We start from the raw sequence: 18,452 nt of genomic DNA on the forward strand, positions 1-18,452 counted from the left end.
TCAAATCTGTATTTAAAACAACAACAAAAAAATAATCTCATCCGAAACCAAAATCTTAAGTAATTCCAACTCATAAACAAGTAGAAATATCAGTTACAAAAAGTCAGGGCAGAAGGATAAACATGGACATATGGCTTCTAAGCAACACCTATTAGCTGTAGAAGTCAGGTAAAAACATTCAGTCAGTTACTCCAGAAAAACAGTTCATGAATTTGAAAGCTCAGAAGGACCCTGAAATCATACCTACTGATTCCTGTAGGGGAGGAAGGTCTAAGGACACTTTCTCTATGCTCCATGCCCTACAGACTCCCTGCCTGTCCCATGTCAATGTGCAGAGTAAAATAAGCATGCTGGGCAAGGGCAGGGAGAGGGAAGAAGAACAGGGATCTACCATTTTAGGAAATGACACAACAGAGAGCTAACAGCTCCCAAACAGACACATATCTTTGTGAGCTTCTGCAGTGTGTCTGTGTGTCTGCAAACATGGCAGCATGTCTAAGCAGGCCTGTGGCAAACATGTGACCTGTTATTGCAGAATGACAAATGCAGAATTAGCTATTATAAAATAGATGACAGTAAAAATCTCTAAACAAGTCCCAGATAACTCAGTTTACATTTCTGTTCATTTACGATTCCTCAGTAGTGTCTTAGATTCATGTGCAGTTTCCATACTTACGTGACTGGAGAAGACGCTAGGAGAATGTCACTCATAGCCTGATTTGCATGAACTCCTTCAACTTAAACTTCATCTTTGACAACTGTGATATAAACTTATTCTTCCAAGAGGAACCCGAGGACAGGTACCTATAGATGTCATCCATCACCTTCAGATCCACTGACTTACTTGCAACCTGCCTTCCATAAACTCGCTTTGTATTCCATGACCTTGGCTAGGTCTCTTTTTAAGAGTTGGAACTCTGTGGTGGTCAAGTTCTGGCCTGAATAAGAATTTTCCCCTCCTTACAGGGAGCTGTGGAGATATAATTATTCAGATAAAAACCTTTAGCTAGATGTGCCATGTGCATGTTTTTAAAATAAATAAATAAAGGCAATAGATAAGTGCTGATAATTTACAAGACTTTCTCCAATCCCTGACTATGGCATCAGTTTTTTCCCTTGCTCTGACCATGTGTCTGGTCTCCTTGAAAGCTGAAAAGGATCACACAGAGTGTAGGGAAAACAATGCTGAAGACAAGGATGTTTGTGATACAGGAAGCAAGGCATGACCTAATATTATTCCCTTACTCCTTAGGACCACGAATTTCAAGAAAATTTGAAGCAAGATTCAGGCAATTCTATACATAGTCTGGGTAAATATCTGATAGTAATCCTATCTCAGGTATAGCTGTTATTTTGCAGATGGGACAAAATCAAATAACATACAAGATTGACTAGTTTGTGGGGTTTCCTAACCTTGTTTTCAGTGACTTGGATTTCGTTTTGGACTGTTGTTAATTCATTTTAAGAGCACTTTGCACTTCTGAAGATCGAATGATCCTTATTTCATGCTGAAATATGAAAATGTAAGGCACCCCAGAATAGCGAGGCTGTGGAAATGTGATTAATCTAAATTTCTGCATCAAATAGGAGTCAGAAATAGAATCACAGTTCTGGGATTTCTGTTTCCCTGTTCAGGACTTGGTCTTGTTCTCACCAAAGTGAATAGTGGAAAACTCTTGCTCCTTTGTGAAGGGCTGAGACACATTCTTCTGATGCCGTGTGCATGATACAACTCGCAGCACAGTGGTCTCTGCATCTGTCTGCCAGCATAAGATCCAGGCTCATAATGTTATTCACTCTTTCAGCATTTCCACTAGTCAGTGTGGCATGAAGGTGCAATGCAGAATGTTGCCAAATACCAGGACATGGACTTGGCTGGTTCCTGCCCAAACCCTGCCAGCTATTGCTATGAGTGGTGCTCTGCACAGCCGTACATGCTCATCTGAATTTCAAAAATGGTTTATCCTGTTGATAAAATAAATGTACAGACAAAAGTAAAATTATTCATTAACCATAAGGTGGGACATGAAGGGCCCTGCACCAGCACTCTACTGAAATCCAAGCTCTGTCAGCTGCTCAGACGACTGGTTCCTAAGTTGGTGACAGACACAGAGTGTCACCAGGTATGTAAATAGGTCTAGGCAATTGTGACTGCTTTCTGAACAGTAAATCGATGTCTTTGTGAATGTTTATTTCACATACATGCCATGTAAGTCTTTTCAAAACACCATGTTTATGAGTTATTTCACCTCTCAACCCATCTTTTACTTTAAACAACACCAAAAAAAGTCTGGATGAGAAAAGAAAAAATCCGTTGGAAAATGAAAATAAGCATCTGTACACAATCATGTCCTCCATCAGTGTGAATACAAGGCACTTGAGTCTTACACAAAGCTGTGAACATTATGTGCCAAATTTGTTGCAGGTGTAGGCAGAAGCTAGAAAATATTGAAAGACAGAGAAAATAGGGTTAAAATACAGGCACACAAACATTTATGGAAAAAAAATATAATTCTGAACATGTTCCTTAATATCAAATGTGTTACAGCTCTTTGAGACAGTTAGAGTAACAGCTCTTTTTTTCTGCCTGCTTATGAAATATTTTACAGCCAATAGACACTTAGTGGAAAAGTAACACAAAGACAGATGGAGCAGATGCCTCCAATGGTACAGCTTTTATCCAGATGTAATTTTTAAAAATGCATGTTTACAGGCATGAAATGTCCTATGGACTAATTTTTAGAGAAATTAGTTTCTCAGCATATTTCAGCTTGCTATAAATTGTGAGGTTGGTTAATTTGATTTTTTTTTTCTTTCCCCTGTGGCTGCCATCAACATATTGTATTATTTTAGCATACAACATATGCTGTATATCATATCCTATATTTTAAAATCATTCCATAGAGGAATTTACAATGAGAAGATTTCATAATTGCTTCTTCAGTCTTCCAAATAACCTGTCTTCTTTTCTTACTATTTAAAATAATAATAATAAAATCAACAGAACGCACCTTTGTGTGGACCTTAAGCTAGTGAAAACAAAATAGAGAAAAAGGTTTCCCCCACCTTTTTTCATTTAGACATTTCTGTTTGTAAGAAAGACATAATTAGAGAGAGCTGGCACCAACAAAAAGTGAGGAATTGGATTTTGAATATATTATCGGGTCCTGATCCTGTAGTTGATTTTTTTTTTTTTTTTTTTTTTGTAAGCAGAGTTGGAAATGTAATCTTGATGATAGTAACTTTAGAACTTGTAATGAAACTCCTTTCATACTTAGAAATTTTAAAATGTACTTTTAGTCATTTTTATCTCCCAGAGATGTATAGGATAACTCTTCCTTTTTAAAAAAGGAAACAAACAAAAAAATCATTTCGAAAGAAAGGAGATCTGCTTTTCCCATGGGAAAAATTAAAATGTTAAAAATTTTGTCTAACAGTTGACTACGCTATGGTTAGTGTCCAAAAACCTGGTAATTAGTTACTGCCTGGTGGGATTTGTGCTTTGGTACTTAGTGAATACATCTTCCTCTCCAGATCAGACCTTGAATGTGGTTCCATGGCTCAGCAAGAAAGGAAGTGACTTTGGTGGAGCCTGGGAAATGCAGTCTGACCAAGAAGTTCAGTGCAGAAGGGAAATAGAAAACTCTTCAAGCTCTGACATTCATAAGTTGCCATGCTGGAATTCACTAAATTATATATGAGATCCAATTTTTTTCTCTCAAAATGTCAATGCTGGTGCATAGAATCCTAATTCTAGATGGGTATGAGATTTGATCTATTTATTTATTTTTTATTAGTAGTACTTTTTATTTTTATTATTTACTTGTTTGTTTATTTATTTATTGCAAATATAAAATTGATGGAAGCCTTTACAGGACTGCAAGAGCTAGCTACCTATGCATGTACACTTTGCTGTTCAGTTGGGAGTTCGTAGAATTTGCAATAACCACTGATACAGATCTTTGGGTGTGTAGTCTCTGCCAGTGGAGTCCAGTATGATGCTGTGAAACTTGTACCTTTTCTATCAACAAAAAATCATTGTACTAAAGCCTGAGTTAAATCTGCGTCTGGAATGTTTGCAGACTCTTGGAATCCTAAGTCTAATCTGGAAGATGAAATGGGAAAGGATGGAGATGGCTGATATACTCTGACTGCTGCTTTCTGCAAGGTCCTCTTAAGAGGACTGAGAATACTGGAATCTTAGTCACCCTATTTAATGTTGTCATTGTGGCTTTGAAAGAGCAGATAGCTTATGCTTTTTCAAATATAACAAACTCACCAGAGCTGTCTCTTTGTCTGGTGGTTAATTAACATGTTCACCTCTCCCCTATATGAGCACCACTGAGAGGACTAACTGGTGTAATGTGTGAGTATGAGTAGCTTGGTGGTGTTGTACGCATGCTGTCTTAATTCTTCTGATAAGGGATTTAACCCCATTTGTTTACTTTTGGAAGTACACTTTGGTTTGTAGCTGCCTGCATCTGCACGGGCACATAAATATGCAAATGTACTCTCAAGAAGTTCATTTTAAATTCCAAATGTAATTTTAAAACTGAACGTCTACAGAAGCAACAGGAGATCCATTGTATTATTAAGGTAGTTGCATTACAGAATTATGCTTTCTACAGAATACTATCTTTTTATGAAATGCTCTTTGAGGAGTGGTTTCCTTTATTCATAACACAGTCTATTGATTTCAATGGTACTGCTTCTGAATTAGAGAAATGCTCAGTGTAATAGATTACTGCATATAAGGCAATAATAATCACGCATGTACCTGTATTTCCACTCATTCACACACACACACTATTAAAGATTAATATTGTTAAATAGCGTTACTGGGGACTGAATCAATTAGAAATGTCAGTATTTGACTGTTGTGTAATATATTTTTGCCTGACTGAGCATATATTTTCCTATAGCCCTTAATTATACGTAAGTACATAATGTTTTGCCTTCCTATTACCTTTCTTTGGGCTGAAGATGCTTGATGGGCAGTTATGCAGCATCTCCTCAACATTCGGCATGTATGCAGCATCACACCTACTTTACAGAATAATCTTCAGACCTTTATGTGCCAACTATGGGATTAATTTTCTCACTAGTTTTTCATCCTGGCACTTTGGGGCATCGCTCCAAGTTCTAGAATTCACAAGTAGTATTTCAGATAACTATGGGAAAGTATTCACTAACTTTGAGCTCTTGATAGTTAGAACCCAATGGGGTATGGTGTAACTTACACATCATGTAGTGAAAAAGCAGCTCCCACTCTATCTCACTGAGTAACTCAGATTTTTTTGACATTAGATAATAAAAATCCAGCACGTGAAGACCACAAGAAATAAATACTGTGTAAATGATCACTCGTGAAAGCTGAAGCAAGAATTTCAGGAGGTGCAGCAAACTTGTTTCTCTTCCAAAGCTTGTTTTCGCCATTCTATTTCAGTTCCTGTAGTACTAATAACATTGACTCCCATTGAAATAAGAATAAGAGATACTAAATAAGAAATAAGAATAAGAGATACTAAATAATTTTGTTTTTCTCCTCTGTCAGTATGTTTGATTTTGCATCTCTAATTAGAGGGGGTTTTGTGTGTATTATTTTCAAGATTTTTAATACCTCAGACTCACTCCCTGGAAGTCTTCTCATAGCATCTCGTTGACTTCTGTTCCCATTTGGGGAGCTAAGAGTCGTTGCTACATTCAGTGTGAACCAGTGCTGGACAGGGAGTGGGTGGGCTCTTTTTCTAGGCAATTCACCTGAGTTTGTTGACATTAGAATTATACTGCAACCCAGTCTGCTGTTTAGACCCAGCACAAACCTCAGGAGTTTTAACCTACAGCTGATAAGAAAAGTCAAAGTGCCTTAGCTTTGGCAAGCTAAGCTATAATGTTCTAGTGGTGCTATACTCAAATGTGTTTTTTTTCTTTTTTCTTTTTTTTTTTTTTTTTCCCCTGAAAATCTTATTTCTGTCTTGGCCTACTGTTTTTTTGGAGAAATGTCAAAAAAAAATACCCCTGACATGAAGGTCATCATGGCTGAATCACATTTGCCTACTCCGAATCACAACCAGGGATTCTCAGACAGAGCACTGCCGAAGAGAAGGTACTTCCTTGTATAGACTTTGATGGAAAGAGCTGGATCATTCAACTTAAGTGAGTGAGGGGCAGAGAGGAAGCAAACGTTGGCTAAAACTGTCCTGTAAACTATCCACCTAAGTGGCTAAGTTTTCACTAACATACAGTTAGCTGAAAATTGTGGATTATAATTCAAGTGTTGGATAACTTCCTAGTTAATAGACTGGAGCATATGTCCTGAAACTGTTCAGAGTTGCATAGGTTTTTAAATCTTCTATTTCTATCATCAGACAGAGAAATTCTTCAAGGGGAAACAAAACGTAACAAAACAAACAAACAAAAGTAGTGAATTTTAAACTCTCACAGACCTATTTTTGTATTTTTACTTATTTCTAAAAGATGCGCATTTCCTGAAAGGGTCTGTGTGCTATTCTGCACTATTGCCATATGTGACCCATGTGAAAATAATTCAGTGAGAGCAGTTTTATGTTTGTATGTGGTGCATATGTATATATGCACACATACACATATATATTCTTATTTATATTGACAAAAAAAATCTTGACAAATAATTTCTTTCAAGAACAGATGCTTTTCTACTTTTCTGTATCTTAGTGTTTCTACACTCAAGAGTGCCATAATTTGGAAAAAATTGCAACTGTCACAACTACTGCAGTAATGGTTTTGTAAGAACTGGTCTAATAAAAACATCAAGTCTCTCTGTTCCAAACTATTTTATTATAGTTAACAACTCAGCCAGTTATCAAATATGTTGTCACCAGAGCATTCTGTCTCCATGAATGATGACATGGATGAATTCTGGATGTCTGTAACATCTTATGCTTACACACACTGTCTTATATCTGTGTAGCAGTCTTTGAGGAATAAAATCACAGGGGAATGATGGCTAGGCCTACCCTGCAACAGCTATTTAGTGATGAAAAGGTTCCAGAAATATCACACTTGTTTGCCTGAATCAATTTACAGGGTGTGTATATATATATACACATATTATATATATATATATATATATATATATATATATATATATATAATAGAAAAGTCCACTTTCTGGATCTCAGCTGTACAGGTCCTTGCTTTTCTAAAATAAGTATAGAATTTTTAACAACTGTGTGAGCTCCCTTCCAGGAATCAACTCTGACCTTCACCTTTCCAAAACGTATTCCCTTCAAGGTGTTTTCATGGGTAACTTAACATGAATAATCTCCTTAATATAAATACTTCTATATCTAAACTTCATAGACACTTTTATTTGCCTTGTGTGTATAATTCTTATATATATATAATGTGTTCAGGTAAGATTTATAGCCTTTCAATTCATACTTTTTCTTTCTTTTTTCTTTTAAAAGCATGGCAGTGTTACTTGCACTTTGCCCGCTAGTAAGTCTCTGCTTGAACTGTACTGCATTTTTGTTGTTATTTTTCAAGAAAATGCTACAAAAATGTTCTCTGTGCATTAGGTGAATGTGCAACTGTGTATAATGTTAGTCAGCCTTGTACAGATATTCAGGTTTGCTCTGCTGTTTCTATGTCCAGAATTTCAGGGTTGAGTTGGCATAGAAATTGAAGCTAAGAAATGTTGAACTGGGAGACGTGACTTTTGAGTGATATAGAGAATTTTGTAACACACAGATCCTTGCATCTTACGCTGTTACTTATGATGCTAAACAAAATATCCGTTCTGTAGAAGTTTACTTTTAGAAAACAAAACTGGGGTTGATTCCTTGAGGTTTCTGATAACCACTGAGTACAAAACATATTCTTGCAATAGATTTATTTATTTATTTATTTATTATTTATTACTCTATCTTCAGAGACGAGTTAAGTATATGGTAAATTAAGGCCATTATATTTTACCAGGGAACAGATGTGGCAATTAAAAACAGGAATAAGTTTCAAAATTCAATGAAAATATAGTTGTCAAATTTATTTCTGAAGTGAAGCACAAACAAAATGTATCGCCAGTGTGTGGATGATTAATGGGGGAATATAAAAATCTTTCCATTAGTTCTATTGCTGTACACAATCATGCATGCTCTATATGACCATCAGAATTTTACTCTACTAAATATACATGACGATAATACCAATCAATAGTTTCTCCTGGCAAATAAAAAATGTTAAGAGCTTCAATGCAATACGACTTCTGTGCTTCAGCTAGGATAGTACAGTATAACTGTTTGTCATTATTTGTTTCCTCCTCAACCTGCCAAGTGTGCATTTAAATTAATTCCTGTCACTTAGGTGGTCCCTTGATAAATATGTTATCTATATTTAATATCTTTTTATTCTCATTTTATTATAGTTCTGTGCAGTAGTGACAACTAGAAGATAACTTACAGTACAGTGTATCACAGCAAGATAATTTGCAATTGTTTCTTTGCGCTTTTTGTTAGAGTGGTTGTATTTAGAAACACAGATTGTCAGCAGTGAATTGTTTACCTATATCCTTACCTTTTTTAATCCACAGTATAGAATAAATTCTTTACACTGTTTTGATAAATATCCTCAAGTTTCACCTATACAGATATGTTTCCATACTAATTGACTAATTTACAAATTTTCTGAACAGAAAGATTATTTTGGAGAGGAGAGGTGTAAATTCAGTATAACAGGTGCTTGTGTGGGTTCTATAAGGCTTTTGTTGCCTGTGCTTTAGTTAAGGAAAATGAAAGGTTGAAACTCATTTTTTTAGGTGAGGAGTGGTTTATAATTGGAAACATAAAGAAATGTAGGAATCAATATAATAAACGTTTGCATGCTCCTCCATTTTCTATATATAATTACTTCCTGTGAATAGCATTAATGTCTCACAAGTAAGAAAGCTTCTCATGACATCCTCCTGCAATGTTGCTGAGCTCTCCTATTGAATAAAATTGTTTTTATAGCGTTAGTTTAAAAACAAACAAACAGAAAAGTACTTTGTCTAAAAGGCTATACAGTTTTTCTATTATGGGCAGGGGAATTTACAAGTTCCTATTGTTTTTCTGTGCAGTAAAAATATATTGAGAACTTCCAGTGATAAATGCATATTGCATTTAACATAAACAGCATTCACAAAAAGCAGTTCAACAGCTTGCTCTTTGTGCGTGAAAAATTATAGAATTATTTTTTGTTGTTGTTTCTTTTCAGAAATAGGAAGATGTTGCTGACTCTGCAAGAATAGATTTCCTTGCAAGAGTGTCTTTTAAGCTCTTAGTGTTTATAATCGTGTTCTATTTAGTTGGTGTGGAGTTGTAGTAACTCACAGTGAAATAACTCATGTTTCCTATCAAGTTTATTTGCTTTTTTAAAAAAAATCTACCTTTTTCCTCACTTAAATATTTTGAGTCTCTCCCTGCACATAGCATTAATGATGTGTTTTGTTTCTAAATATAAAGTAACAGTCCTAACTTTTTTATTTTCAAAGGTATTTCTGGACAGAAGTAATGAGGAGAATATAAATGTTTCACCACATTATGAAACATACAAGTAATATGGATTTCAAAAGCAGTTCTTGCAGCCTGTGCTTTCTATGTTTATATGGTCAGGGTTTGTGGCAGAGGTGGGTTCCCTAAGCAAACTATAGGTGCTGTAAATGCCTAGTGCAATCCAGCCAAATCTCAGCGAACCCATTCTTGCAGAGATGGGCACTGCAGAAGAAAATAGAGGAGAAAAGTATATGCTTGTGTGATACTTTGGTGCTCCAGGAAGATTCCCAAAATCCTTATTCTTGATGTGGGTACCTCATTCATGTCAAAAGACAGGTAGATATATGAGAAAAACAGGAAAGCATTAGGGGACTTGATTTTGAGTGGTTAAAGATTCATAAACCATCATGAAAAGTTAGCAGTCAGCAAGCAATAGAAGAGATATAAGAGAAAAAAAATGGGGGGGGGGGGGGGAGAGAGGATGAAATGTACAAATAAATCATTATTTTACAAGACAGCAAGGTTTAACAGGTCACACCACCTTATGTTACTGTGTGGTTTTGAAAACAGGATAAAAAAACAAGTATCAAAATTTACAACTGATATGGAAATAAATTGTTATATTGGGATAAGGTAAAATTCTCCATTAAAAAGTGCAAAATAAAACTATTTGGAAAATGAATCATTTGAATTCAGTGAATAACTACTCAAAGAGCATCACTTTAGTTTATGAAAACATAACGTCCCAAACTGCTCAGAAAAATAAAAAAAAATATGGGAGATACTAGAATAGATAAGAGTTTGAGGCAAGTTTTTTTTTTTTTTTTTTTTTTTTTTCTCCTCCCCCTCCCCCCCCTCCACCCCCCAGGAGTTGGGAAAAAGTGGACATGGTTTTGAAATTTCTGCTTTAGGCCACTGTTAATGGCCAGATAATTATGTTACATATGATCTCATCTACAACAATATGTTAGTTCCAAATTTTTTCTTTTATAATTACACTGGCACAAGAACTAACCCCACAGTATTTCTTTAATAAATCTGTCACTTTCCCTAATTCAAGACTAACTCAAATAATGTGGAAAGTAACATTTAGCATCTATGCAGCTCTTACGTACTAAGAAGTTCATGATGACATATGTTTGAAATCCGAAGTCTATCAAAAAATTCCTCCCAGAAATATATGTGTAATTAAGCCTGACTGATCCTGCAGCCAGCTATAGTAGGTGCCACAGTTATTTTCCTCCCTGACAATAGCCAGAATGGACAAAATCCTTTCAGAGATTTCCTGATAATGGGGTGAATTGTGTCTTTGAACGAGAAACCCCGAGGTTATACAGCACTGGTACTCCAGCTGTTCACCTTCTAATCCCCCAGGTCAGGAATTGTTCAGTGTTTCATAGGCTTCTGCTGTCCACAAGCATGCACAAAACATACAGTCACTCCCCATTTTGATATGAGGCTGCTTTTGTGCTCATGGATTGAACCTAGTCTCCTGTTGCATCTCTCTACAGAACACCTGCAACTCCTTTGGGTTGTTTTAATTCCACAATGTGTCATGTTATTTTGCCAGCAAAAATACTGAGTTCAGCCACAGCTGCATCAATTAGCTCCTCAAGTCTGCAAATAGTGATACTGGTGACACTTTTTTGGATGAATGAGGGACCTACTGGCGAGTACATAAATGAAAAGATCAACCTTCGCTTTCATGTTTCTTTGTGTTTAAACATTCTTTTACGATCATGTGCTTTGAAAGTGACAGTCGTTTGCCCTTAGCTCATAAAACACTAACAAATATTTTGCATCTGTCATAACTATACTTCATAGATACGCAGATGTGCAGCTACACAGATGCTGGTTAAATATATATGTATTCCTCTTGATCAGAGATAATTGATATTTTGTAATACCAACTACCGTATTTTACAATTGGTATCTTGTGGTTGCTGCATTTCATTGTGTTATTTTTATCCTATGCTTTTCCAGATAATGTCTCTCACCTTGTATTAAATATGTGAGATCACCTGGGGGAGAGGTGAGGAGGTTGTCTTTATAACCTCCAAATAAATACAGAACCTGTTTTTATGGGGAGTAGGTTCCTGAGGCACTAATACTTGATAAAATATTAAAAAAAATCTTCTCACCTGACTTCTGGGGCTCTAAATCGGTCAGTGTTATTCCAAAAGTGAAGGACAGTTTCTGGTCTCAGGGTGTTTGAGTGCCTGCAAATTGTCTTCTTACCCAGTCCAGGCTGGCTGTCTTTCCACAGATACCCAGTCCCAAGCCAAATGAACTATTGCTCACTGTTACGTTAAAAGGATGAATTCCTCCTGTTCTTTCATCATTTTTTTCCCCTCTCCCCATTTTTTCTTTTTATTGACTAAAATGCAGCTCTCCTAGGATGTGTTTTGCAGAATAGGACTGTAAGAGATTGTTGGAATAACAGGGAGCACACCCATTAGCATGATTGGGAAAATAGTACCAGAGCCCAGTAGAAATGGAAGTCAGCTTTGAGGGTTCTGCAGGTGGATTAGAACTCCAGTAGTAGTAAACACTAGACCTCATGGGCCAGTCACTGGGGCTGACAAGTGGAAAACAGTACCTGTTTTCCTGTTTTCAGTGGCTTTCAAGGTCTTGATATGACTTTTTTTTTTTTTTTTTTTTTTCAGGTTAACATTGAAACAAAATAACCTTCTGAATATTTTACCCTAGCTGGAGCTGTGGGAGAGAGGAGAGTGTACAAGCATCAGTCATCTACTTTACCAAACTGATTTCAGGCAATGGTCTGGGACAGAACAAATGCAGACATGATTCCTGCTTGGCTTGACTCAGAAAGGTGGTTTTCAGGTGAGATCACTGTTGGGCAGAACTGGTTGGAGCAATGAATGCCTGTATATCAACAGATATTTTCATTAAAATAACAGATAGAGCTCTATTTGCTGCAGTAGTTGCAAACTGCTTGTTTACATTGTCTCTGTTTTACTTTCAGGGGAGGACCATCCGTTTGGTCCTCAGGCTGTCTAGATGCAGGGGAGCCATGCATATCAGCATGTGTGTATGTATTCCTCCATATGTTAAGAAATCATAAAGGGAAACATAGTGAAGTGGAAACACCAGAGGACTTGTTTCTGAATCTGTGCTGTCATCGTTCTGTTCATGTTGGTGGAATTGCTGCTGGTTGACACCAGTGTGGTGCCCAAGAGGACAACCTCATAGCACCTGAAGTGCCTGGGCTTTTCCCACCAGGGAGGCTTGGCAGACATCTTCCAGTTGCACATGAACATGCTGTGTCAGGCCTGTGTCTGGTGACCTCTAGGCCAGAGCCCTGCACAGGCCTCGTGGCAGTGTCTGTGGTAAGCAGGTCTGTGGAGGCCAGAGTCAGGGTGTTGGTGGAAAACAAGCCTAACAAAAAGGAAGTCAGGCTGGATGACCACCCGTAATGTCTTCCTCTCACAAAATGTGACAGGCACACCAGAAAAGGCTGCTTTTCCTTCTTATCTTTAGCCTTTTGCCTGGGTTTGTTTTTTCCTCTGTCCTTGGGGTTTCTTGTCAGCTTTTTCTGCATCCTGACTTCCTTTCCCCTGAGCCCCTTCTGACAGGCAGAGGAGCAGGGTCTGAGCAAGGGATAGTGGGCAGCAAACGATAAACTTGGCAGCAGTTATGAACATGCTTTGGCGTGCTGTGCAATTTGTAAGGCAAAACACCCATTTTAAGACCAGCAATGAATCCGTGTATATCAAAAAGCAGGAGACAGAAGAATAGGCTGCTGCTGCCACTTAACAATAACCCCTCCAGAAACACATTGTGCGGAGAGTCTTGTAACCGTCATTACAGTTGTTTTCTTTTACACCTTGGCTGATATGTACCATGTATGTATTAGAAGTTATTGCTGTTATGACTTTGCTGATAGAGCTCCATTGTATCTAGCATGAAAAGAGAACAAAAGATGTAATATTCTCTGGCATATCATGCAGGCTCTCATTGTACAACATGGACTTCAAGGGACAAAAATTTCTCTGGTTACGTTTTCTTCTCTGCGACTGAAATCCTGACAAAATCAGAGCTCAAAACCTGAACTTAAAACTGAAGGGGAATTGAGCACATTAAAATGCTTTATAAACCAAAGGGACAGAGAAGTTTTGGAGACAGCTTTAAGGTATGTGTATTGCTTTAATACACAGAGAGACTGCTGTCAATTTGGGCAGACAAAAATTGCCATATTGCCTTGCCCTGCTTCTGCATCCCAACCCACATCCCACCATGCTAAGCTTGCCCTCTTCTCTGTGAGGGAGAAGGAGGGGGGCTATCTTTGGGCAGCAGTCAGAGTGTTTCCTTTCCCTTCCTCCTCTCCGGTAACGACAGGTACTGAAGGCCAGGACATGAGGTGAATCTGATTGCTATTTAATCTTCCAAGCTACCCAGGAGATGTTCCAAAAGGAGGAGCTACCCAGAACTGAATTACCCAATGGGCTTGCTCTTGAAACTGTGAGCAACTTGGTCTGGATGATTATTACCCAAATGGAGGAAAGACATTTAAAAACAAAACAAAAACAAACAAACAAACAACACCTCCCTGTGGAGGCTCAAACTATTTAAAAATGTCAGATGCAGAGATGCAGACTGGAATACTTGAGATGATAAGGCAAGAAGACAACTTCTATAGTGCCTCACTAACTACAGAAAAGTGTTGGATTAGTGCAACAGCCAACAGAAGGCAACATAGACATGAGAAGCAGCAGCCAAGATTAAATACCAGAGCTGTGCTGAGGGCCATCAGAGCCACCTGTAAAAGCAAAAGCAGAAGTCACTGCAAAACAGGTAGCAGAAAACAGCCATTTCCAGGAACCAGAGGAAGTTTTTTCAGGGGAAGATGTTACATATGTCTTGGTATCAGCTGTGACCAACATGCGAGGCTAGAGGACCAGCATCAAGGTCAGATTGGACATACTGGACTGATGAGCCGTATGGGAGTTTGGGCTTTGGTACATGCTTGCCAAATCAGTGAACTGTGAGGTAAATAGAAAAATATCCTTACAGTATGAAAGACATTTAGTCATTTCCTCTGAGCTGCATCCTGAACGTACAGTAAACCTCAGCGAGACCTACTGAATACTCAATGAACAGACTCAATGAATACTGGGGTCTTAACAGCCTCCTCAGGATCAACACGTAGAGATAACTCCTTATTTACAGCTGCCAGGGAAGTGCAGTTGTGTTATGTTCACCCTGTTTTTAAGCAGTGCGTGCAGACTTCTGAGAATTGAGGGGTTTATTTCCATGGGGAGAACAAATCAGATATAAAGTCTGTGGTTGTTGACTTCCTTCCCTTCTACAGGACATTGCTGCAGGACTGTTACTGTATTTTCCATATGACACTGGTGCAGAGGCAGGCAGACCAGGGCTGATGAGGGATGGGAGAAGTATCTGGTACACAAGTCCTTTGGGAGTGTACCGTCTAGAAGATGGAAGAGTGCCAGGAGAGATCAAAGGCACAGTTTTTGTTAAAAAATATTGATCACAGGTGCGCATATATATATATAGTTTTGGGAGATAATCTGTTTTCTGTTTTGATTTGCTTATTAGTCTGTCAGAAAATATAATTTCAGTTCAATTTCCAAGCTGTTTTTTTTTCAAGATCAATATTATTTTGCACTTAAACATAAACGTGTGTTTATATTTATGTAGTTGCAGAGGCGTAGGGTCTCACTGTGACATTTTAAGGGTGAATTTATTTTCTTGTGCATTTACATTATGAAAATTTGTGTAAAACTGAAATAGTTTACTTAAAAAGAAACCAAGAAGTATGTATAAAGATTTGTGATCCCTTACTGGTCTTATTTTAACAAGAAACTATAAAAGGAAACATTTATTTTCCATGTTAAAAGTAAAGGTCACTCAGTAGCTTCTGATTTTTTTCCCTTTTTTTTCCCCTTCTTGGCACTCAAGTTGGTTTCTGAAAATATTTCATTCTTTTTTCTTTCATTTTTCTCCTTTCAAGCTCACCATCTTTCACTGTTAACAGCGTCTTTCTTCTGTACTGTTATTTCCCAGCAAACTAATATCCTTAGGGGTTCTCTTGCCTTTTATTGCAGAGAGTTCATATCATCTGGCCCTATGAACTGGAGGGCAGACAAGAAACTATTTTCAGCCCTGTAATGTTCTGGAGAAAATCTGCACACCAATCCAAAATAGACTTGTTCTTCAGTTATTGCTAAACTTTCTTTTCCATAGAGCTTCTGGTGCATCCCAGACAGATGGTAGAGAACCAGTGGCCACTTCTACAAAATGACTAGGAAACATTAAATATTATGTACTGCTCTTGAAAACACAAGCTACTGGCACTTCACTATTTTATTGAAACATAAGATTGGTCACCTTATTTTTAAGAGGTCAGCTGCTCTGATTAGCGTAGTCAAAGGATCTATAGAATAAAGAGCACTCTAACCTCAGGAGTTTCTTCTGGGTTTTTAAAAATCAAGGAGTATAAAATATTTTAAGTGGCCACTTTTGGACTGAGTTTCTTCCTATTCCATGACCAAACTCTATGCAGTCAGGTCCTAGACTATTTAAATAACTTCTGCCTTTCAAGTATTAAAATTTCTGATAAATGGAAGCCATGGCAAATGGCAGGCTCTTTCAAGGTGCAACAGCTGACTTCATTGGAGGTGTCCATCCAAAGTCCTGTATATTTTTAACATGTTTTGTGCCATTCTGTCTTGTAGAGGTTTTCATGTGGTTTTCAACACTAAGAAGATTTTTACTTTGTAGGCAGTTGACAGGCTTAACAAGCTAATGAGACTACTGACTCATTAGGCATTACCAAATCTTCAAAATCTAACATTAGCATGAGATTTTTGTCCTCTCTGAAGATCAGCTTGCTTTCTTTTGCTGGTGTCCTATTCTTGATGGTTAACGTTCTTGAATAACCTCTGTTAAGAAAAAACATCTTTTTTTACATTTTCCAGTCCGGTTTTGGTTTTGTTGTTTATATTTTTGGTAAGAAGTCTTTACTTTAAAGCAATATCATATTGAATTTTCAGTTTCCTCTCCTGTTCTAGAAACATTAGCATAGTGTGTGTGGCAACTAATTCAGAAACCAGAGTCCTGTTACAGCGTCATAAATTTTACACAGTAATTTATGTTGTGCTTTTGTAAAGCTGCAGACAGCTAGAACTACTGCAGGTGCACATGACAAAATTGTTTCTTTCTTTCTCTTCCATTTGGAATGGAAAAGCTCTTCCTTATTTTTAGTTTATTTCATTAATTTTATTCAAGCTCCATCTAGTTAGTATTCTCATCACCCCTTTCAGTTGAGTACTCAGGAATAAAAACCTCTCCTTGTTATTCCACAGTTTAGTTTTATTTATTTATTTATTTATTTGTAATAGAAGAAGTGCTTGGCTTGCTTTTTTTCTACAGAAAACCTTAAATGTTTATCTCTTTCTCTTTCTTTCTTTTTTCTTTTTCTTTTTTTTTTTTTTTTTCCCCAGTTAGTTTGGATATATATACATTTAAAAAATAATGCATGGCAGAAGATAAATTCTAACAGAATTCTATCTAGAGCAAACTAACAAGTAGGCGATTTTAATTCCTAAGCAGATTTTTTCCAGAATATACTTCTAAGTCAACTGCTGGATGTTCTTTGTTGATTGGTCTCTGTCACTGCTGTAAGGTTGGTACATTTGTAAATATGTTCTACCTGATGCAGGTGATCTACTTGTTTGTCTCATTGTCCTGGAAGTGTCTGTGGTATACCAACTTCCCCTCCCCAGTGTCCAGACTGTTTCTGCTCTGTACCACACACACTTGTGGCATTTGTTCATCTGAACCCCCTTCACCGTGCTACCAGCATAGTCCCTACTAACTGGACATCTCTCCTTCCTTTCTTCCATCCTGCCCTTTAGCAGGGAATCAAGCTTCCTGAGAGTGAACCTGGTGATAGCAGGCATGGGAATTTCAGTGATTTTCACTGTTAATCCTTTTGGAGATCCTTAGGCTATACCAAGCTATTTAGCAAATATCCTTCATGACTGTACTGTTTGCTGCTTTTTCAGGCCATGGTGCCACCTGCTATCTCAGATACTTTCGAAGGGCTCTGGCAGGATTGCTTTGAACAGACCAACCTTGGCTGTGACTCAGCTGAGACACTGGCCTTGATGGTGTGGTTTGCCCTTTTGGTTACAAAAGAGGAATGAAATCACTGGAACATGCTGTTGCTAGTAGTGGTTGCCAGTGCTTTGATGGACATCAGTACATAGTACTTTGTTTCTGTTTTGCATAGAAAATTGCATCTGCTCCCAGAGCTCATTATGATCTGTTTAGGGTAACAGTGTACCTATTGCAGGGAGACTCCACTAAATTAATAGACATGATTAATAGAAGTACTATAGAAATAAAGTTACCTCCATGAAATTATTTCATGACTTGTTTGGCAGGGGAGTCTGTTCCACGCACACAGCTCTAGATAACCTGCAGAGACTGGATCTGAAACTTGTAGGCTGTCTATGAAAGATTCACTACCTGCCCAACAGAAGAGAATTTCCAAGGTGATCACTTTAAAGATGAACAGTAGTAATACTTTTTTAAATACTTGTTGCTGAGAGAGAAAATTTGGCAACTTTTAAAAAAGTCTATGGCTCCACTCTATATTATGCCAAATAATCTGGTCTTAATCAGCTAAAGCAGTGGCTTATCTTTTTGAGCACATTACTTACCATGGTATTAACTGTAGTGCCAGAGGATGGAGGGACTGCCAAAGTTAAAGGACTGTAGCAGGGATCCTGGGAGCTGTACCCTGTTGAGTCTGACTTCTATTCCTGACTGATAAGATGGTACAATCTACTGTAAACAAGGCCACTGACCACAAGGATAAAATCTGTCTGATGGTGCTGAGTTTGATATGGGCAATTAGAGTCTAGGAAAGAGGTCACAGAATCAACAATGGTA

Source organism: Anas platyrhynchos, chromosome 1 (genome assembly GCF_047663525.1).
Source record: "Anas platyrhynchos isolate ZD024472 breed Pekin duck chromosome 1, IASCAAS_PekinDuck_T2T, whole genome shotgun sequence".
Lineage (NCBI taxonomy): Eukaryota > Metazoa > Chordata > Aves > Anseriformes > Anatidae > Anas > Anas platyrhynchos.